We start from the raw sequence: 22984 nt of genomic DNA on the forward strand, positions 1-22984 counted from the left end.
TGTACGGTGGCCCTGAAGCACAAACCATATCAACCAATTACTAAACACAACTACAGATTTAACACATCATATTAAAAAACACAACTTTAACTAAGTATGATTACAAATTAAGAAAACTACAAGGTTAACTAAACAGAACTACAAACAAGGTTGATGTGTTTTTTTTAACAAATTGATGAAAACACAACATTAACATAGTTTTTTTGTTGTTTTTTTTTGAAAACATGCTTAGTTAATGCCATTGTTTTTGTTGTTTGGAATATATTGATTTTAAATTGGTATTTGTGCTTAGTTAAAGCTGCAGTATGCATATATTTACTGAAATATGTTTTTTGTAGAAACGAACCGCCCCGACCAAAAACAACCAATCAGAGCCAGGAGGACGGTCTTAGCGCTATCAGTCATCCTTGTGGATGTGCTGCTAAACGTGCTAATGGGAGAAAAACAACTTTCCGGAAACTGTTTATCCTGTGTGGCTATGCTAAGGAGCATGCGTATTCACAACAGCACTAAGACCCGCCTCCTGCCTCTGATTGGTTGTTTCCAGACTGGGAGAAAGCAGAGGAGCTCACTTCTTTTCATACCAACAAATATGTAAAGAAGTATTTCTTATAAACGTTACATACTGCAGCTTCAACATAATCATGTTTTTTAATTTGTAATCGGTTAATGCTGTGTTTTCTTAATTTGTAGTTTACCTTAGTAAATGTTTTTAAAATTTGTGATAGTGCTTTGTTGACGTGTTTTTAAATTAGATAGGTATATTTATTTATATGGCACATTTTCACTAACAAGGCAGTTCAAAGTGCTTTATGTTACTTAAATGGAAATACAAACAATAATTAAACAGTCATGTGTTATTTATGTTTTTTTTAATTTATTGTGGTTTTTCTTGTACTTAATTTGTTTTTTGTTGTCATTGTTATTATTTTAAATATGTTGTTTTAAATTTTTTATTCGAGCTTAGAGTTTTTTTATTTATAATTCTGCGTCGATACCGTCGTCATGTTTTTAAAAATGTGTTTGTGTTTTGAATTTGTTGATCCTTTAAAGTCGTAGTTGTTCTCGGTGATCTGTTGGAGTGGTTTGCTCTTCAGGGCCCCCGTAGAAACGAGCCTGTGTGTAAATAATTTGCGTCGGTAAACTGCTGCACAGCAAACCTCTGCAAGTCTCCCACATTACTCCTAGAGAAAGAGCTTCACTACTACATCCTGTAATTATACCTTCAGGAGGAGAATGCTCTCTGCTTCAGATATTACCTCAGCTGATACTGTCAGGCTTTTTTCTGCTTGTGTGTGTGTGTGTGTGTGTGTGTGTGTGTCACTCCCATCTCATTGCTCATGTAGATTCCGCTAATGCCTATTTGACGAGTAAAAATGTTATTCTAATGATGGTCGAGGGAGCCGGGTTTTAGCAGGTAGTTGTTATGGAAACTGCAGCTGCAGCTTAACTGTGCAATAAGCCTCCCCTCTTACCTCTCCCCCGTCTTCTCTTCCTCTTCGATCTGGTGAACACAGCATGTTGGAGTCATTACCAGGGTACAAACGGTTAAAGACGGAGCCGTTACAACGGCGTTCGCACGGACGCAGGAGGATGTGTGCAAACTGTGAAGTCGTAATCTCTCCCGAACAAAAGATGGATGATTTCCAAACACAAGGAACGATGCTCCTATTGATGAGTGTTAACATGCATTTTATTTTGAAATGTTTAGATACAATTCTGATCAAATCGATCGATTTAGGAGAACCGAAACAAGATGGAGAGTTTTTTCCTGGCAGAGATTAACCAGGCTTTCCTGATCTGTCTGTGAAATCTCTCATAAATGATTCATCATACAGCTGGTATTTTAATGAGTCTCAAAAATTATTAAAATAAGTCAAAAATATGGAATAGGAGACCATGTGTAACCGTAAAGAATAGATTTCTATGGATAATAGAATTCAGATAAATTAGACCCTAAATTATTGTTTTAATAGCAACAAAATGTTGAAGCTTTCATGGAGGGAGAAACAGAAAAACTCAGCAGATTGGACCAGAAATGGAGAGTCTAAAACTGGACAGTTCTGCTCTGTTCTGATCAAACGTGTAGATTTAAGTCTCAGATTTACATTCAAGTCTGAATCCAGCTTCAAAAACCTGATCTGGATTAAAATCTGACCTGGATTAAAACCTAACCTGGATTAAAATCTGACCTGGATTAAAACCTAACCTGGATTAAAACCTGACCTGGATTAAAACCTAACCTGGTTTTAAACCTGCCACTTTTACCCAAATCTGAAAACTAATCTGCACAGCTCTGGCACAAAACACTAATATTTATATACTCTACATCAAAAGAGTAATAATACAATCAATCAGTTAGGATTATAAAATAATTCCTATTTGATAAAAGCAGAGAAAAAAAGATTTAGTGAAATTGGCTTTTAACTGCTGGACTGTGAGGTTGAGTCTCGCAGCATGATACTTCCACTTCCATACTTCAGAGTCAGGTTTTGTTTCTTTGGTTTTCAAGCTTCCACCTTGTTCCTCCAAATGTAACAATATTTTTTTGCTCATAAATTTAGATGTTTCATTTCATCAGACCAGAGAACTGAACAAAATGAAAGTCATTTCAGTTTTGATTGTTGCTTTCTGAGTCATGGCTTCTCCCTCTCTGATTGGCCGTCCAGCCCATCATGTTACTCCTTACATCGTCACGGACTTTAAACATTTTACACAAAAAAAAAACTGCAAAAACACAAAATCTTACAAAATATTTTTGGTCTTGTTTTGAGTGCAAATATCTTAGTTCACTTGAAATACAACTAAACTAATTTTTAAGCAAGATATGGGAGTTTGTTTTGAGTCAGTTATTTCGTAATATGTATGAAAAAGTACGAGTTTAACCGGCAGATTATTTTACCAATAACAAAACTTTTTTTCCACCAGTGGAACTAACACTAATTTATTTAATGCTCATTCAGATTTTTAGTTGAAATCCTTTTTGTTTTTTGTTTTTGCAGTGCCAACACAAACTTCCTTCATAATTTCATAATTATTATTTTCAGTCATTGTTTATGTCCTGATTTACAGAATCTGGTTCTTCTGGTGCAGAATTATGACGCGTGTTCACGTTAATGATGTAAAAATCAGATAAAATGAAGCATGAGTGATCAGATCGGACGTATTTGGAGGATGAAAAGATCTGAATCGGGCCGTTCAGACTGCAGTGGGTATATGACAGATTTGTGTCACTTTTGCTTGAACCGTAGCCATAGAGATAAGGTGAGAAGAGATAAAGATAATGGATAGATGGGAAAAAAGTTGACTAAGTTAAATAGTTTCCATGCGGTCCGGTTTCTAATAAGCTTTGCTTTTTTTGTTTTGACGGCAGCTGCGGATTTTTCAGGTGTTTTCTGTCGGTAAAGGCGAAAGGAATCCACTTTCTTTGCTGCTCTTCTCACAGAGTTGGGCCTCAAAGACAGATTTCTGCTTTGCTCTGCCTGGTAGTAAACTTTTTTTTACTCTCATTTATCATCCGCTACTTTGCTAATGAGGTATTTTGGGCAGTATATCACGACACAACAAATAGAATAAAGCTCCGAGTGTCTGCCTCAAGCGTTGGTGCCAGAAGGAAACTCCTCAGAAGCTGTTGTGATAAGATTTGTTTACTGTGGGAAGAAAAAACTGCACTGCGTTCCTCCGGCTTGATGAAACTAAAAACATAAAAAAAGAAAAAGAAAAAATATTTTCTTTGTTGTTGAAAAATGCTGAAAGAACAGAACTGTCAAATTGCAAATGTCCAATTTACAATAGCTGTGGTGTAATGTTTGTTTCCCTTTTGTGGACACTGCTGACTGCCAGTCAAAATGCAAAAATTATGGTAAAAACATCTTTTTTCAAATATTCATCCTGTTTTACAAAGTTGCCTGGTTTTTAAGGAGGGAGACAAACTGGAAGCAAAAATAAACAAAGTGGATTCCCTACTGGGAAGACAAGAAATCCCTTTAAACGATCTAGAAGAAAAACAGAAGCTGATGAGGATTTTTGATGAATTTGTTCTCGTTTAAAACCCGAAGCCTGCAGAGATGAACACAAAACCCAACGAGTCTAACAGAACCAGGCAGATTTACAGAATAGAGACAGATGAAAATATCCAGAGACGTCTGAACGTTTTCACTTACTGCACACTTTATTTTTTACTTATAGGCTGATTTCAAAATAAATAACCTGAAAAAGAAGGCTGGTTCTGTTGGTTACTTTATGAAGTTAAAGGCCCGTCTGGAGACCTGCACGATCTAAATATATAAATGTTAAAGTGTTTGAATTTACACTGCAAAAACCCAAAATCTTACCAAATATTTTTTGTCTAGTTAAGTGTAAATATATTAGTTTCCTCCTGTTTTAAGAATAATAATTTGTAAGTAATGTTCAGCAAGAAATATTAGATTGTTTTAAGTCAATAATTCCTCAATATTGATTACAAAGTACTTATTCCACTGGTAGATTATTTCATTTATAACAAGACTGATTATTTTAATCTGTATTTTTCATCAATTTTAAGGAATTATTGACTTTAAAGCTCCTATGTTGCGCTGAACAGTCACTTCTAAGTTATTTTTGTTTTATTTTAAGAGTGCTGAAACATTTGCAATAGAAACTGGACAAAAATACTTGGTAAGATTTTGTGTTTTTGCAGTGTACAACAAAGAAACTAATTTAACTAATTGACCAGTTTTTTCTGGCATTGTGTTCAACTTTAAGTATCTTTATCTGAATTCTGGGTTTTATAATCAATTTTTTGACTAAGTTTCTTCAAAGACAATCAGTTTTTCTGGGTCTTTGATTTGGTTCCTGTCTCTTTAAGCGACAGATGAAGCTCTTCTTCAGAAAGGCGTTAAGACGAGCCTGATTCCAGACAACGTGACGATCCGCATCAGGATAATTGGTCTGACACCAGGAGGAGGTGACGACACCACCAAAGGTCAGCCATCCAATCACTGAGTGATAAGATTAGGACTTTATTTGAACCTGTAAAAGCAAAATGACTTTACAGCTGCAATCGAGTCATAAAAACAAAATGTAAAATTTTAAACGATGCAATAATAAACCACTAAGAAGTAGCAACAAACGAATGTGTCAGATAACTGGAGTGTAAAAAAAACTGCTTAATAACTGAATTATTTACACACTTTTGAAACATTTTTTAAATTTCATCTGGTGGGTGGAGATTTCTGCATTTCAATTTGAGCTTAAAAATGTTTCCTCTGGTGACCGTAGCATCGTTTCCATGGCGCTGCTTGTTAAATTTAACACATTACCTGACACTTCTGCATAATGTGGTGTTAAATAGTTGCTCCCTCCTTCATACCTACGTGGAATCAGCAAACAGATGGTAGATCCAATTACCTTCAAAATGTCTTCTCAAAGGGACTTCTGTTAAAGTTTTAGGCCATTTTTAACTCAGAAAAACTGGATGAAATCTGACATTTTATAAAACTGTTTGACTAAATAAGATTTGAACTAACTTAGCTTTAATTTTTTTTATTACAAACAAATCTTTAAAGCCTGTTTTTATATTTTGATTCATCAGTCTGGGATAACGTACGTTTAAACTGCAACCCCAGGAAATGCTGACCAGTCAGTGAAAGAGATTTACTGCAGTTAAATATAAAGATGTTAGATTATTTTTTTATTCATTTTAGTTTAGAAATGGTAGCAAATGACTACGTCTCATTACTTCACTGTGTTTTAATCCTTAAGTGGGCAGCGACCTTACTGCTAATGTTGAAAGGTGTAACCTAGCAACAGTTAAAACATTGACAACCAGTGATTTACCAGTTCAATAAATGCTTGGATTGAGAAATATGATCAGATTTATGCAGTTAAAAGACCTTCATGCTGCACATTATTGATTGTATTGATGGAGCTTCAACTCTGCATGGTTTGCAGTTCAACATTTCAGGCGCTATGGACAGCATGTGTTGGTGTCAGGGGTGGTGAGGAGAGACGCAGAGGCCCAGGTTGTAAAAGAAAATGAATTTAATGAATAGAGCTCAAACATAGTCCAACACAGGCGGCACGGCAGAGAGTTAGCACACAGCTAATTAAGGTAGCAACTGAAAAGCTGAGGACTGACGAAGTGAGCTAAGCCAACACAGGACCATACAGTTCCACTGTGACGGCAGACAGACGACAAATGACGAGGATCCGACCGAGACAAAGACAACAGGTGGGACTAAATACACTGGGAGGGTAATGAAGGAATGAGACACAGCTGGGATCAACGGGAAGATGCAGAAACAACAGAGACTCAGGACAGAAACTGAACACAGAAAAACCTTAAAATAAAAACATACAAACACGCATCATGACGGTTGTTATAGCTATGCTTTCTGCTTCCTGAACAGCTTGCAGTGGATTTCACAAACTATCACTCCAATTAGAAACCCAAAGTACTTCGATAGAAATAAACATATATATGTGTGAGAGTATTTGGGGTCAACATCAACCCTAATATTTATTAAATACTATGAGATGATGCTTCATTGTTTTGGTGGGTTAGTCTCGTCCTGTAGCCGCCTGAATTATGAGCCAACGTCTTTGTGGTTGACTAACAAGACAAGGAGTGTTGTGGATTTTGTTATTTCTTTCTAGAAAATAACTTTTCAACATGGACTCAGTCTGACCGTTTCTGGTAAATCTCCAAAACGAAGCATCATTTTTCATTTGTTTCTCATTTGGTAATGACATGTTGTCATGTTACTACTGGCAGAAAAGATGAAGAAGATGACAGGAAGTAGTTTGAGGACAATGACAGCATGTTATATTTTTGTTAAACATGTTCATTTGTGTTTTTTGACTTTCGTTTTGCACACATTTGTAATGGAAACTGAGCCTCGGTTTGTGATAGAGATATGAAATAACTCTCTCTCTTTCTGGTTTGCTGCTGTAACATTTTCCTCACCTGCTCACAGGCCTGAACTCGGTCTGATCCCACACCTTTGCTATGAACCAGAAACCAATACGACTGCCTTACAAATATAAAAATGTTGAGGTTAAATGAGAGCACATGTATGCCTGCTGGTAGCAACATCAAGCATCTGGCTCAGTCAGGAGCAAAAGAGGCTCTAAATGCACGAGTAAGGCTGTGGTTATAAAAAAAATACTAACAGACTGTGAAAAAACAGGAAAGAAGCAACCATCTTTTTTTTTATTCTTGGCACTAATCTGTCAAAGTTTTGATGACACATCTCTAGCTGTGAATCTCCTCTGCCTTTGGTGCAGCTGAGTCACCTGAGACCAAATCAGGAACAAGCGAGACACCTGGACGACGAGCGGCTGGATGTAAGCCAGCCGTCTCCTCACACCGAAGCATCGGGTTACCTTTCAGACCTGCAGAAAACATGCCGACTCCTCCAGCCCTGCAGGCCTGGGAGACGCTGACGTCTGCTATTATTACTTGGACTTAATTTTGTTTTAGTTGACTCATGTACAGTGATATAAGCTTGTAAATATAGATCCGTATTTTGGACGGCTGCCTGACAGAGCCAGCTGGTTCGGTTTAAACTGTGATGCTCTCCCTGGCGCACACAGACTCCAATAGGTGGGTGGGTGGTACTGAAGCTGTTACAGGATATGGAGTTGATATTATTTGTGCAATTTGACTCATATTACACTGATAACACTCGACAAACAAGACACCAACACCGACGTGCGCTCTAATCAGAAAGCACTACGCAGTCATTTGCACCGATATTCAATTTGTCAAAGCAGCGGTTGCAGGATCTGATCACCGTTTGGGAATTTGCGCTTTCGCACAGCTGAACGCACCTGAACCCGAACCATGATGCCGCGACGCTTTACCTGTTAGGCTCCATCAGCTGTCAAAACGCACGTTTTTTTCCGTGTGAAGTGAAATGCAGCTATAGATAGGAAGAGTAAAGCTGCCATTCTGTAACTATGGAAACAATAATGAGGTCACTGTGCTATTTTAGCTGAGTTTACTTGGAGATCATTACTGACATAACCACAGTTTCAGCAGAAGTTTGTGAAAGTTCAGTAAGACAGACTCTCGCTGGAAAGCGAGGGAAACTGTGACACGCCGAGACACATTAAGCCGCGAAGCTGCCGGCTATAACCCTGAGTGATGTCACACGGAGCTCATTAGCTACTGCAAACAGTTCAGCGCGACTACCAGCCATGAAAAAGGGACAAAATATTAACTTTTTTATTCACAATAATTAGGATTCATTTAGCTTTTAAACCACGGAGGAATTTTTCTGCTTCAGTGAAACATTTGTCGGAGGAAAGACGATCTCGGTGGCCAGGTTGGGGTTAAATTAGCCGAAAATACTTTGCAGTGAAAACAGCTTCTCTAATTAAATGAACTTCTCCACAGCTGAATTCTTAAATGTGTTTAATATTACTAAATTTTGTCCTGTCTCAAAATTACACTGAAAAACAAGCATTTATTGGTAGGTTTGATGTAATATGTAGCGGAAAAATTTACAGCAGATTAAAAAGTGTGCAGGTGTATGGAGAGCCATTTCTGCCTCCTGCAATTTAGAGAAACCAACTAACATGACGACTCCAAGCACCTCGGGCTGGGATTCGAACCTGCAGCCTTCTTGCTGACAGGCAGCATTACCAACTGATATTTGATTATTTGTAATCAATGAATCTGTTGATTATTCTGACGATTCATTGACTGTTTTAAAATTTGCCACATTCTGCAGATTTTTCATTTAAACCACCTAAACTTATTACAATATTAAAAACACATAAAAAAGTACAAATTAATAATAATATTTAAAAAATGTAATATTTATTTCCAACAATGCAAAAACTTTTTTTTCCATTTATAGCAAAGGATTAATCTACAGCTAAAACATGTAAAAAGTTCAATATTTCCTGCTTGATTTGATATCAATACAGTGTAAGGCTGATCAGTTGATTATTTTTTAAAATAATTTATTTGTAATTGGTTAGCAAAAGGTGCTTAATAGGAGATTTTTTTAAAAATGTATTGTAAATTTGTAGAGTTTTGGATTAATTACTGCTGTATGTATGTTATTTCATCAAAGAAGGAACAACATATATTAGCTGATTACTAAATTAGTTGATTATTTCAATGATAAATTAATCTGATTAATCGTTTCAGCTGTTCAGGCTGACTGCATCATCTCTGGCCTGTTTGTCACAAACTGCAGGGGGTTGTGCAGGTCATGCAGCTGCACAAATAAAAGTGAGCAAAGATACTTTGACTGGGACACATTTTGATTCAGGTCACACTTTAAATCCAGATGATATTTTAAAAAGTAAAACGTTTCATCCAGCAGTTAAAATGTGTCCTAACTTAAAGTGACAAAACGAACCTGAAAAAATTTGCCTGAATCGAAAATGTCCCACATTTTAATACAGACAGAGAAAGCAGACGGTCTGCCTTCTCGTTAAACAAAAGGATGAAAGGTTAATTGGTGTGCCGGCATGACAGGAGCTCAAACTTCAGCAGGGAAAAGACAAAGAATACCTGCGACTAAATAAAGGCGCATTTCCAGAGTGACTGCAATGTTCTTGTTCAATTTACTCTGAAAGACAGAAGCATCAGAAACGAAAGACCATTTCCTCTCTGAGAACATCCTGCCACCTTTCTAAAAACCCAAAATGCTTCATATTTACCTGAAAATGACTTCTTATAGAAATGTAAAATATGGCAGGAGTGTGTGAAAGGAAAAGGTGAATTTGATGTGGCGTACAGAGTGCGGGTGACTGGCTCTGTCAACAGACTGTGACCTGACCAGGTGACCTTGGAGACCGGGGGTCGTGTTTACTTCCAGCTCGGGGGTTTTGTGTCGGAAACCATCACAAGGTTTCAACAAGCTGCTGCGCTCGCTGCTGACATTTAATTTGGCACATTAGAGTAAATTAATTATGTTTTAAAACATGACTTTATAATCAAAAAATATGCATGTAAATTGAGTCTTTTTGCGATAATGAAATAAAAGACGATGATATATTTACTCTCACGCTTCTGATTTATTCAGAAATTGACTCCCAGAATAAACACAATATTCTGTCACTGCTCTTTATTTTTCAGCAGCCATTGTACAGCGCATACAGTTGTAGAGTCAGCTGACTAATCGTTCTGGAGCTCAGCTGGGGTTGCTAGGTAACGTGGCGGAACTCTGCTGGGGTTGCTAAGTAACGGTTTGCAACTTAACAGTTGGGAGGTTTTTGAGACACATAAAAACTTAAATATATTTCCAATAAATGTCTGGGTGTCTTTGTTTAAGCGTTTTTAGAAGCAGTTGAGACCCAAATTGAAGCATAAAACTGTGCAAAAAAACGGAAAATTCTGCATAGTATGCCATTTTTTATTCGATTAATAATCAGAATAATCAATAGAATTACTCAATCACTAGCATAATTGTTAGTTGCATGTCGTATCTCCACTCTCATCCTCTAGTTTTTCTGGTACCGGTTGTTTCCTGCGAGTATCTGTGTTGCATATTAATGTGGCATCAATACCAACAGTGCAGAAGCGAAGTGCGGCGCATCATCCTCCATCCTCACCGTGTCATGACCTCCATGTCAGGAGAATGTAGAGTACTAGTCAAATGTTTGACACCTCATCCCTTGTTGACCTCCATCCTGCTTAATATTGCATGTGAACAGGTTCGTTGCAGAGGAATCCTCAGTCTGCTGTTGAAATGTGGAAACAGCTGTTGTAGGTTGAACCTCCAGGAGTCCCGGCCTGGTTTTATAACCACACACAGTGCGGCTCTTGTTTCATTACCAGCAGCTCTCAGCAGGAAAAGTCAGCAAAACTGCAGCCAAAGAAAATGAAATATTTACCTCACTGATTTGTCAGTTGTGTGGGCAACAAGTACGCAGTGAAAAATGAACAAAGCTGCCTCATTTAAGGAACCGCTTGCCGCATGTGTTGGTGAACCTTAATACAGAGTCTATGAAGGAAAAAACTGTAATTTCATCATTCACCTTTGTCTGAAATATCTAAATTTCTGCCTGTGTAATATTTGTGCTGTGAATGAATTCATCACACAGAAGGTTGATATTGCTGTTGGCACCAGAGCTGCTACTGGAGGACTGCGAGGTCCCCTGGAGGTGCAGCACATTTGGACAAACTTTGCCGTCTCTAACTGGATGGGATTATTAAACTGGCCAACTGCAGACGATGGAGGAGCTCTGTGTGAGGATTCCTCTCTTACATCCTTTAGTTTGGTGTTTTCACATTGTCATGCCAGTTTTCTCATGTAAACACGTTTCTACACATGTAAAAGAAAAGAGTCTGGGATTAAATTACACAGAGATTTTACAGTTTTCAGTAAGCTAGGATTAATATTTAGTTTTGCATTATTCAGAAGGGTTTTCAATACAAAGAGTGCATTCACTGTTTGTCTCCTTTAATCAAACTCCATTTTGTTGGTCTAGCTAAACATCAGTATAAATATAGCGAAGCATATCAGGAGGAGAATAGTGGAACTCTGGTTCATCCTTCAGTCCATTCTCTGCACACTGGAGGATTCCACATTCATCTATTCAAATTAGTAGATTCAAAACAAGGTGTGGTGTGAAAATTTTAGATTAAACCCAGAAAAAAATCTACAAATTTTGTGAAGGGTTAAGCTGGTGAGAAAGAGCATCATCATCATCAGTGAAACAAATTCTGTACCAACATGTCCTGAAAAGCCTCTCAGGTATGAAGAAGCCATTTGTTCAAAAGCACATTGTGTACTGTAGGCAAGCCGTAAAACAAACATATATACAAAAAAATACATCAGCACAGCATTAGCATTCAGTGCATGCTAACCAATAACCTGAAACATGCGTGCTGTTCCTCATTTTACAGAATGTAGCGGTTCTCCATCTGAATGCAGTAAGTGTGCATTGAGCTGCAGACAGGTGCTCCTGAATATTCATCGGCCCTCGTGGATTCTAATCACTGTCAATATGTGTGCATTTTGCAAGTGTCAACTGTTCAGAAAACAAAATCTGCCCCCACTGCAGCTACCGCTTGTGAAAATTTATGATGCTGGAAGAAGAGAGGGTATGGTTTCCTCTTTATTAAAGCGAGAAATGCTGCACAAGGTTTAACTGTTTGAAAATGATGCGGCGTCGTGGGACATGCACGCCGGGTTGGACTGTTTCTTCTCCTTAAGCCTGTTAGGAAGGCTGAAGCTCCATGACGCACTGCAAAAACACAAAACTTTACCTACTGCAAATATTGGCAGATTATTTAACTTATAAAAACACATTTTCCTCATGTTGTAAGAGAAATAATCAATTTCCTCATCAATATTAGGAAATTATTTTAATAAATAAGCTCCCATATATTTATGAAAAGTTACTTATAAGTTAGTTTTGTTTATTTCAAGATATTTGACTGAAACTATTTGGTTAGATTTTGTGTTGTTGCAGTGTGTTATGTTTCTCACCCCATCTACAGGTCGCACCTTTAAATCTCCCCCAAACTCTTGAAAAAACTTTGCATCATAATCTGCTATATCTGCTGTTTATGCACATTTTCTACATCACACAGTTCTTCCCTCCACCTAATTTTCCTTTTAAGACTGAGCCTATCTGTTGTTTATGCAGCTGTTCTGACAGTTTTCCTGCCACTTAACTTTCCTTAAATATGATTGGATGCAGCACTCTGACGAGTCAATTATTTCTTTTTCTGTATCAAAATTTCTTTTATTGGTCATATGTAAGATTTGTTTTATTTATTAATTAATATAATGTGAGTCTAACCTTTTGAACTGAATCATTTGAATACATTAACTTATCAACAAAATTCAAAAGTCTTTAGCGCTGAAAGACAATCGGGACAATGTATTCCTTTACATTTAAAAACAACTGCATGGAAAGTGTTTGCTAACCTCTTGGACGAGTAATATCTTGTTTTACAGTTTCACTTATCTTCATTGTTTCAACTGGAGCTGGAGATAGCAGGAAGGCATCTCCTCATTTGCAGTTTGTCTCGGAGATCCATTTAAGTGGCTTCAACATGTCACCCTGTGGATGCTGCGAAATACGGCTGCTGACATCCCGCCCACTCTCTGTTGTTCTGCAGCCTATGCATCCTGGTATATTGCTTGTTTCGCTGTGCGTTTATAAGAAAAGATTAGTGTCCAGACGGTTTACGCCGTGATGAGATGACATGTTGTGATCAACTTTTTCTTTTTTCTGCCGTTGTTATCTGATTTGACTTGAAGCTGTGGAGCGAGGGTCCTGCTACAGTTTCATTTCAGATGATACGGCTGAAGATCTGATTTTCCAGACGCAGCGACGGATGTGTCTCAAACTTGCAATAAAAACTCCCTTCTCGGCAATCTAACCCACAGAAAGGTGCACAGAAAAAATAAAACTGCAATATTATGCCACGTTTTCATATCGAGCCCTACCTTAAGATACAAGCAAATGAAACACAACTTTCATGAACAATATGCTAAAATTAGCACAATTTTTAGCCTTCCAAAGTAATTAAAATGGTTTAATAATGATTTGCAGAGGTTTTGATCCAGTTTCTTTCCTTGTTCTGTAAATATTAGTAGCATTTTCATCATCATTAACTAGTAGTTTGTGTTTGTGTTTCAGATATAAATATGAAAATATTGCAAAAAATAGGATTGTGTGTAACAACTGATGCTGAAATGTCTCCTTTAGCAGTGTGATCATCACTTTAAGACAATCCGGATTCTTCAGATGTGATCACAACAAAAGAGTTTGTCTTCAGACAAGGTCTCTGTCAAGACGGTCCTATTGTCTCCACAAATGTCTGAATGTTGGATGATGTTGAACTTTCAGTCTTTTTACGACCTGCCTAGAAATGCTTTCTGCTTTTGAAAAAAGCATCTAGAGTAAAACCATAAAGCTCAGGAACTTAGTAAAGTTACTGAGAAATTTATCATCCAGCACTGCAAACACACTGGATATTTCTGTGGTTTGTCTCATTTCTAGTGCAAATATCTTTGTACACTTGAAATAAGACAAAAATAACTTTTAAGTGACATTTTAGCAAGATTGTTTAAAGACAATAATTCTGGAATATTGATAAAAAAAACTACTAGATTATTTCAATTATGAAATGGGGAAAATTTTATGACGCGAAAAAAATCTGCCCTTTTTAATTAATAATTTTGTTCATTATTCAACAATTATTGAAATAAAACAAGGTCCCTTATCTTGCCGACAAGTTACTTTTTAGTTAATGCACTTAAAATAAGAAAAAACTAAGATATTTACACTAGAAACTAAACAAAAATACTTGGTAAGATTTCTGACTTTAAACTGTGAATTCTGAGTTTTTCTCTGAATTCTGACTTCAACCTGTTGAGATCAAAAGTCAGAATTCAGAGTTTAAATTCAGAAATTAATATCAGAATTCTGGGATTAAAGTCATAATCTGACTTTAATTTCAGAATAAAAGTCAGGGAAGTGCTTGCTGGATCCCGGGACATTCAAAGAGTCTTGATGACTTCTGATGCTTCCAGCTGGTGAAATGTTACCCGATTTCAAAACTTTATCACTTCTGAGAAAAAGTTTAATTTATTCGGCTTGATGATAAAATATGATTTATCTCTTCCACTTGTTGAATATTAATTACACAGAATGAAACTGAAGTGCAGTTGAACGTAATTGTTGTCATTTTAAAAACTGAGTGGTAAAAATTTTGACACGGTTAGTGAAAATGATGAAGGAAACATTGCAGGCCGACCTCTGGTCCCGACCCACATGGACCCGGGATGAGGAATGGGAGGTCAGAGCCAATGCCACTGCCAGGGCTGACTGAGTCATTTTACACTCTGTCATCACTCTTATCACTATTTTACCCCGTCTTTGCCTCTATCTCGATTGGTCACTCCTCTGTGGAACACGTCTGCACCCTGGAGAATTTATCTCTGATTTCTTATCATCCTCTTCTTGGCCTCTCTCTCCCAGCTGCCCCCTCCTCCTCCTGCCTTTCTTTTTATCCCTCACATTTCTGTGTTGTGTTTGTCCTTCTCCATCTCCTGTAATAGAGCTGGAATTATATGCTGAAGGTAAATAGAGTTGAGGGGAAGCGGATGAGCCCCTCCAGGAACACTCGTTTTACAGCTGCTCGCCTAATTATCTCCTTTCTTGGGTACATTTGGCGTCATATTTCCAGGTTTCACAATGTCATCACAAAGATGAACTTATCAGCGCAGTAGATCAGTGGATAAACTGTAGCTGGACTTTACACGTTGCACAATGTCGGCTCGGCTAATTATGACATTTTCAAAGTCGGTCATTTTCACAGCAGAGGCCCATTTTATGCAGAGTCCATTTAAATTCTTAATTGCGCCTCTGTGTTATGTGAGCCTGGGTATTTGGTATATAGCCTTGGGAGCTGTTTGCCCTTGGTGATTCTTTCATCTTCAGATTTAATAGCATGAGTCAAACAGTGTTTTGTAAATTTGATTCGGGTACATCAAGTAGCTGGGGCTCCTTGTGCTAATATTGACCTGAAGGACTGGGTGCAAAGAGGATATGAAGATCCCTCCTGGATGGAGCAGGGCCTGAATCTGCCCAGCGCTTTTAGAAGACACGCTTCTTTGATGTGTGTTTTTCTTGGCCTTAAAGTCACTTCATGCATCTGATGTTCACAACGAAGACAATAGAAGCTCCTTACAGTTTCCTCAGCACCGCTTTGAGGTCATCAAACCAGCCTGTTGAAAGCTTTTCTAATGTTACTGGAGAGGGATTTAGAAAACCTTTTTTATCTGCAAAAAGAGTAAAAGTACAGAACAAGGAGTCGAACAAATGTTTAAAAGTTTTTTTATGTTTGCGTGTTTTTTGCATCATGTACCTGTTTGCAGCAGGTTTTGTGTTTGCTGTGCGTTTGCAGCTGTCGGCCACCGTGGATAAGCCATTAAAAATGCTTCTTTGTCCACCAGAGGAGCATCCAGTTGTTGATCATGTGACTTGCGTGATGCAAAAACAAACAAAACCTCACCGTAGTGCAAAAACTTTTTGTCCATTGAAACCCAGCAGACTGCATGAAGCACATAGTGACAGTGGAGAGGAAAACCTTGGCAGCACCGTTTCAGGAATACTTTCTGAGTTGGATGGAGTGTGCCTGAATACTCTCAATACGTTTGATTACAAGTTCATCACGGAGAGCTTTTAAATCTCTATTCAGGTTGCCGGTTTATAAAAAACATTCTTCTGACTTCCACTTTGTCACAGTTTCTGCAGATAAATGAGCTCGTGCTGTAGCTGTGGTTTGAAATTCGAAGTGACGTCCTTAATGAAATTTGATTCTTTACACATTTCTGTTCCAGAAATAGAAACAATCAATATGAATAACAGCCTCCCAGATTTCTCCCCATTTTGCTTCAAAAAGGTCACAATTTGGAGTTATTACATATCAACATATATACCTGTTACCTTCTATTGCTTTAGACAGTGCAAACAATGTTTGAAATCAATGTTTTTTAATAGATGGAGGATTGATTTGTGTGGCTTTTCCTCCCTGAATGTGTGCACTTGACTTTAACTGGCTTATTAGTATGTGTGTGTGAATCCCCACACACCTGGCTCCCCGTCTCTTCTACTTCACCTCTTTCAGCAGCAACATTTCTGTTGGCACCAAACCTACTTTTGATGATTATTCTGGCAACAAACATATTTTTTCACTCTCTGAAGTGAATCTATTTTCCAAACCTCCTAAGTTTATTCGTGCCGTGGTTATCGTGGGTTACAGATCTGGAGACCTTCTTTATTTACCTATTTATCACCTAATTCTGTTCAAAATGACTCATTGTTAATTCCGGCGCCTGTTTAATAGAAGCCTGTTTTTACGAGATAATCCACCGTTCAAGGTCTGGCCTGTTGGAGCAGATGTTAGATTACCCACAGAGAAAGGCGCTGTAAATAAAAGCACAAGCTTTCTGCATGCAGAAACACAGAAATATCAGACTGATCAAACTATTACAGTTTAAATCCAGAGCATTTTCTTCCTGTGGGCCATAAAAAATCCCCATAACCTCATCCATAAATAAAGCAAGTTGGGGTATTGTAGAAATAATAAAGGCGTGTCCAGTGTCTCGCCGGCGTCTCATGTTTGCTCCATGTTGTCATTCTCAGCACATTTTATAATGGATGAACATATTTCCTTCGTATACAGAAAAGCGCTGATAATGAGAGTTATCGTTCTTTAGAATTTGCACCACTGATGATAATGGACTTCATTATGTCCCTCTTCCAGTAAGCTGTCACCCTGAACAAATTTAAATTAGCCAGCCCAGAGCAGATCTTACGGCGAGATTATTTCCATTCAAGGCACCATTTGGAGCTGTTTTGATTCCCTTTAATACAGGACTTTTCACTCCAGCGAGCAGCCGCCCTGTTTATTTGACTGTCACAACATTATAAATTACTGGCAGCTTTCTAAGCAATAACAGGAAGGAGGGGGGAGTCACCTCGGACGTGAAGGATGCTGGCTCACTGGATCCGAACGGGACAAGGTTGGGTCTTGGACAAGAGACCCTGAGGGAACCATGTGGTGGGAACCATACTGTGACATATTCAATAAAGTTAATTAATAGTATTTTATACATAATGAGAGTGGATTTCCCACGTGGTCCACTCTCAGGTTGGAGAGACAGCAGTTTCTGGAAACAAAAAATACGGGGCTTTAACATTTCACATTGAGTTCAGGTTATTTTTATGATTTCAGCGGAATAAAGCTGGAGATTGGAGGGAATGCTCTCGTTGCAGGCATAAATGACATTAAAACATAATGATACATAACAGCCTGCATGCAGTTTATTGCACAGAAGCCCTGAGAGGCAAGGGAGACAATAAAATCCCTGGTAATCCATTTTTAAAGTCGGATTGTGACTTTAAATTGTTTTCTCTCCTGTTGGGTTCCCTTAATTTCTTTTTATGTATGAAAGCGGTCTAGGGAGAAATTGGCAACTTTCTGCCAACTGAATCATTTTGAAGAATCTTTCGGTGTATTTTTTTAGCTGTTATTTTACCATACCTGTTAGGTTCCGTGTTTCTGTGTGTTTATTTTTGAGTTTCTCTGTGTTCCTGTGAGTCTCTGTCCTGTCCTCCCCGTTGATTGCTCCCCAGGTGTGTCTCGTTCCCTTAATTACCCCGTGTGTATTTAAACCCACCTGTTGTCTGTATTCCTCGTCGGGTCCTTGTCTATCGTCGTTTGTTGTCGTAGTTCGCCAGTAGAACTGTAAAGTCCTGGTTTGTCTAACGTCTCAGTTTTTGTGTTACTTGCGCTCCAGTAGAACTGTTGAGTCCTGGTAGTGTCAGCTCTCGTGTCTAGTCCTGTGATTCAGTTGCTACCGGTACTTAGCTGTGTGCTAGTTTCTGCCGTGCTGCCTGTATGGACTGCTGAGCTTTATTTTCACCATTAAATTCATTATCTTCACCATACCTGGGTTCTCAGCGTCTCTCCTCACCACTTCAACCCGCAATTCTTGACAATACCAAATTTTATGGACAATCAAAAGTTTTTATCACTGAATCATGTCTTGTATGTCGTTAAATTAATCTGAGGGATCCATGTTTTCTCTCTTCCTAATATGGAGGGGACAAAATATCTTAAAATGACCTATAAACACTTTTTAAACATTTCTTAAAATTGTATTAACCAGTTTTCCTTAATAATGTGTGGCTAATGTAATCTGAATTATTTACATAACATTTCCACCAAACAGGGAATTCCAGGGTTGCCAGATCTGATTGTTTCCTGCCCAAACACAAGAGACACAAGTGTAATAACAATGCATTTTATCAAGTTTTGTGCTTTTCTGCCTCACAATGACGAATATTTTGAAAGAACTTTCCTATGAAGACTTTCTACAAACCCGCCAAATGATGTGAAAAGCAGCCCAAATTTAACAAAGCGGGGTGAGGGGGTTCCCAGCCCAAAGTATTAAAAAGCCAATCTGGCAACACAGCCGTGACAGACTCCTGTCAGTTACCATTTTTCCCTAAGAAGTGAAGCTAATAGCTAATAGTGTGGGGTTGCTAGGGAAGAATAATACATAATTGGCCAATCAGTATCGATGAATTTAATGTCTTTGGGGCGCCAGAATTTCACCTCGTAAAGTTTCGGGACCCCATGGCGATGAAGTTGATAATGGTGGCAGTCGGTGGAAAGCTTGCTCAGACAGAATCCCCACCTTGAATGACAAGTTAGCTACAACTTTTATTTCTCAGCATGTTTTATTAGCTTTAGCCGCCATGTTGTTCTGCTCTTTTCTTCCTTTATTATTTTTTTTTTTTATCATCAGCTAATGTAATTTATTTTTTGCTCATAATCAGTTATGAACGTTGCTGTGGTTTATTTGATGCTTGTGTTGATTTGGTTAGCATAATGCTAACGCTGCTCTGGATAAATATGTTGGTTTGATTTATTTTTTGTATTAATAATTAATAATGATTCTCTTGCTGCCTTTGAGTGTCTGCTGCTATTATAATGTTAATGTTTGGTTCAAGATGGCCGTCCTGCTGTGGTGTTGGACAAGGAGGAGCTGAAGTCTTCTTTGGTAAGTCAGATTTATGAACCTTCATTTCTGTTTTCTGTTAGATTTGCTGAACTCCGGATTGTCAGATAAATCTCAGGCGTTGCTTGATGTGGTTCTAGCAAAACTTGGATTCGTTTTTGGATTCCTGGATTAAATGCTAAATCATGATAATTTCATCCTATACCAGTGGTTTTGACTTCTTTTAGGTAGAAAGGTCTGGGCTGACTTTCTTCAATTTTAATAGAATTTAGCCTATTAAACTTATAGGCAATCATACATCAGTTTGGTATTTTTATAATCTTTTTGACAGATTTAATGATTAAATTCTGTATATATTTCAAATTACTAAACAGTCCATTTACTTTTAGCTAATCTAATCCCTCATGTTATGTTGCAGTATGAAAAATTTTAAAATTGTAGAATTGTAGTAATTTTCTGCTGTTCATTTATCTGAAAATCTGAAATTTTGAGAATAAATTCAGCAATTTTCTAGAAGAAACATTTCTGAGTCAAAAATTTGCAAAAAAAAAAAGAACTCAGAAATTTTAAGATTAATCTCAGAAATTTTCAAAAGGTGAAAATTTTTAAATTTGACATTTCCAAGTTTTTTTCTAGCAAATTTCAGACTTTTCAAGCTCACAAACCTACTAGTTTTTTTTTTCTAGAAAATTTCTGAGACTAATCTCAAAATTTCTTGAGTTTTTTGGAAGAAATGTACTCCTTGTTTGGTTTTCTATCTCTGATGGCCCTAGTACGTCGTCGTATAAACCTATTCACACATCAGCCCCTCCAGGAATTTGTTTTCGCCTGCTGCCACTGCTCTGTGGTTTAAATGTGTTTCTGCCACGGCGGTCTCCTGCCTTTAAGTCGCTCCTATGGACAGCAGGTTGCGGCTGCAGCAGGTTGTGGCTGCAGAGACTTGCGGCATGTTTCATGATTCTTTTGATGTTCAGTTCAAGATATTAAATGAGTTGTTTCAGTCATTAGCGCTGTGATTGTTGGCTACGTTGCTACCAGCATCAGCGTCTTTGTTTTGTTGGGATGTGTGATGTGGTTCCCGGCGTTTGTGTGTCTGAAAGGAGTTAACTAGCAACAAGTCAACCTTGGCCGAAGCTCCTGTGGTCATTAGTGGACCGGTGTGCATTGATCCAGCTGCAGTTGTTAGTGTGCTCAGACAGCTGGGGAAACTTCACTGCATATAAAAATTGGATGTAGCCACCTGGATTCCACCCACTTCTTTGTTTGCTGCTATTTTGAAGCTGTGAAGCTAAATTTTTGGGCCAACAAAAGTTGCCAAATTCTGTCTGGATTGTTGAGCGGAAAAACATAAAAATCATCCGTCACTGGGACCTGGATGTTTTATTTAGGTATTTTTAAGGAAGCATCAACAGAATCAGAGGGAGATTTTTTTAAATCAATCATGGCTTAATTAATTTCAGCACTAGAGGATTAATTGATAGCCAACTGACAGGCAGGGGAAGACATAGAGTTGTGCATTTTCCCACTGTTACTGTTTCCTATTTTATTTTTTATTTCTTTTTAGTTTTATGTCAACTTATTAGCTCCTCCAGACTAGCGGCAGCAATAAGCAAACCCCTACTGGAACTGCTGAGTTCATCATATGAACTACTACTCAGACCAATGAGTAGTAGTTGTTATTATTTTACTAAACCTTTAATTTAACCTGATCAAGAAAGGCAGCAGCACAAAACATAATAGACAAGACAAATAGAGAAATAATAGACAATATAAATAAATAAAATGTGGACAAATTGACAATAACTTTAAAAACAGTGGCAGTTTAAGATTTGAAACACAGGCCTTGTTGACAGGATGTTTGTCGTACAAACGTTCCTAAATCTACATAACCAGCAAAATTGAGAGTCGTTGTTGTAATGATGTGCTGAAGGTGGAGTGTCAGAAAGAGCAGGAGCTTCTTAAAGTGACAGAGACCCAATTTAAAGGCTTTAGGTTACAAAGTCAAATTTCTTTTAAGTCACAATTGATATGGACATATTTTTATAACACCTAAAGTTGTGCTATAAAATGACACTATGTACTTGAATAATACATAAAACCGCCCCTTTAAATTCATACCAGTTAGGAGTTTAACTAGTCAGTTTAACAGCAGTATTCTGTTTATTTACTGACAGAAACAAACTCGTTTGTCTTCAGAAGTGCTGCCGTTTGGCAGCTCATGTCAGTGTGGCGTTTTTTCTCAGCGTTTAGGATAAAATCAGCAGCTGAGCTTCTCTACGTTTCCTTTTTATCCGTCTGCGGCCCTGGGAGTTGGCTCTGCTGCCAGCTTGTGCTTCTGATTAGCATGTTCTGAGCTGTATTGACTGATGGTGAGACTCTCGGCTGGCTCCCCTCGAAAGGTGTAATAAACAGAACCTGGGAAGCTGCGGAGCATCTGCATTAACACCTTGCCGTGGCCGTCTCCAAGGGCCTGGGAACCGAGGACAGTGCCTTCCCTTCACACCTCGTTACTCCTATTCCCTCCCGTGACCTTTCCCTGCAGGCAAACACGCACCCCATGAGACGGCAAACCAATCAGTACCCCCTTCCATCCAGCCCAACCTCTCCTAACCCTTCCTCTTTGTCTCGTTCCCTTTTCCCTGGGCCCAGATGCACCTCCGCTGCAACTGTCATCGACTCTGTTTCTGAGTGGTATCGTTGTCATGGGCCCCATCATTGTCCTCCACTCTATCAGTCAGCGCTGTTTACATTCTGGTGATTTTTGCCTTGAATCGCTCTTGCGGAAATGTGACCTTGACTGGAATGCGTGCATCTTTTAAACCCGAAGAGGAAGGAGAAGGCTCTTTGAAAGTCTTGTCTTTCATGCCACGAGACAGGAGGCTGTCTGAACTTTTTATTTTTTTTTATTTTTTTGACCAGTCGTTGCAAAGATCAGGATGGGCTCAAATGCATCAAGCCTCGGCGAGTGCAAGTCGCGGTTCTCCAGGTGAAAGGAAAGCAGGCCCTCTGGCAAGGTTGCGTGGTTTGTCTTTGATGCTCTTGGTTTGACACATGGAGCTCACCTTGACTGGGTCATTTATTCAGACACACACTGAAGTCACCAGGCGCTGGGAGGCCGAGGGCCGGACACTTTCAGCCTTCATGGAGCAACGGCGCGGGAAAACAGCTGCACTTCAATCAGTCCTCGCTTTTATAAACGTTCCTGAAAAGAAAAACAACTTAAGATGGAGACTTTTGAAGCTAAATGGAAACCAATAATTATAATGGATTCCTGACACCTCTATTTACTCTAATCTCAGTGTATTATTAGCCTGGCGGGCCACCAGGCTATTATTGTTTAAAACAGTAATACTGGTTGTTTTATCAACTTTTGAAATGTGACTGTTACTTCCAATCAAAAAGAAACATCTTGGTTGAATAATTATCATTTTAAACCAAACTCTACCAGGGTTATGAATAATTTTGGTTTATTTAGACTGCAGAATAGA

General features: G+C 38.3%; 1 long non-coding RNA gene across 1 annotated transcript; it reads left to right on the top strand.

The window, feature by feature from the left end:
* Positions 1 to 19004: 19004 nt before the first annotated feature.
* On the top strand, positions 19005 to 22420 carry LOC106943298 (uncharacterized). Its single transcript, XR_001423885.1, has 3 exons — positions 19005 to 19184; positions 19452 to 19538; positions 22146 to 22420. It is a non-coding gene; the product is annotated as an uncharacterized LOC106943298 (long non-coding RNA).
* Positions 22421 to 22984: the final 564 nt, after the last annotated feature.

Source organism: Poecilia latipinna, unplaced genomic scaffold (assembly GCF_001443285.1).
Source record: "Poecilia latipinna isolate Pla-1442-1.1 unplaced genomic scaffold, P_latipinna-1.0 Scaffold99, whole genome shotgun sequence".
Lineage (NCBI taxonomy): Eukaryota > Metazoa > Chordata > Actinopteri > Cyprinodontiformes > Poeciliidae > Poecilia > Poecilia latipinna.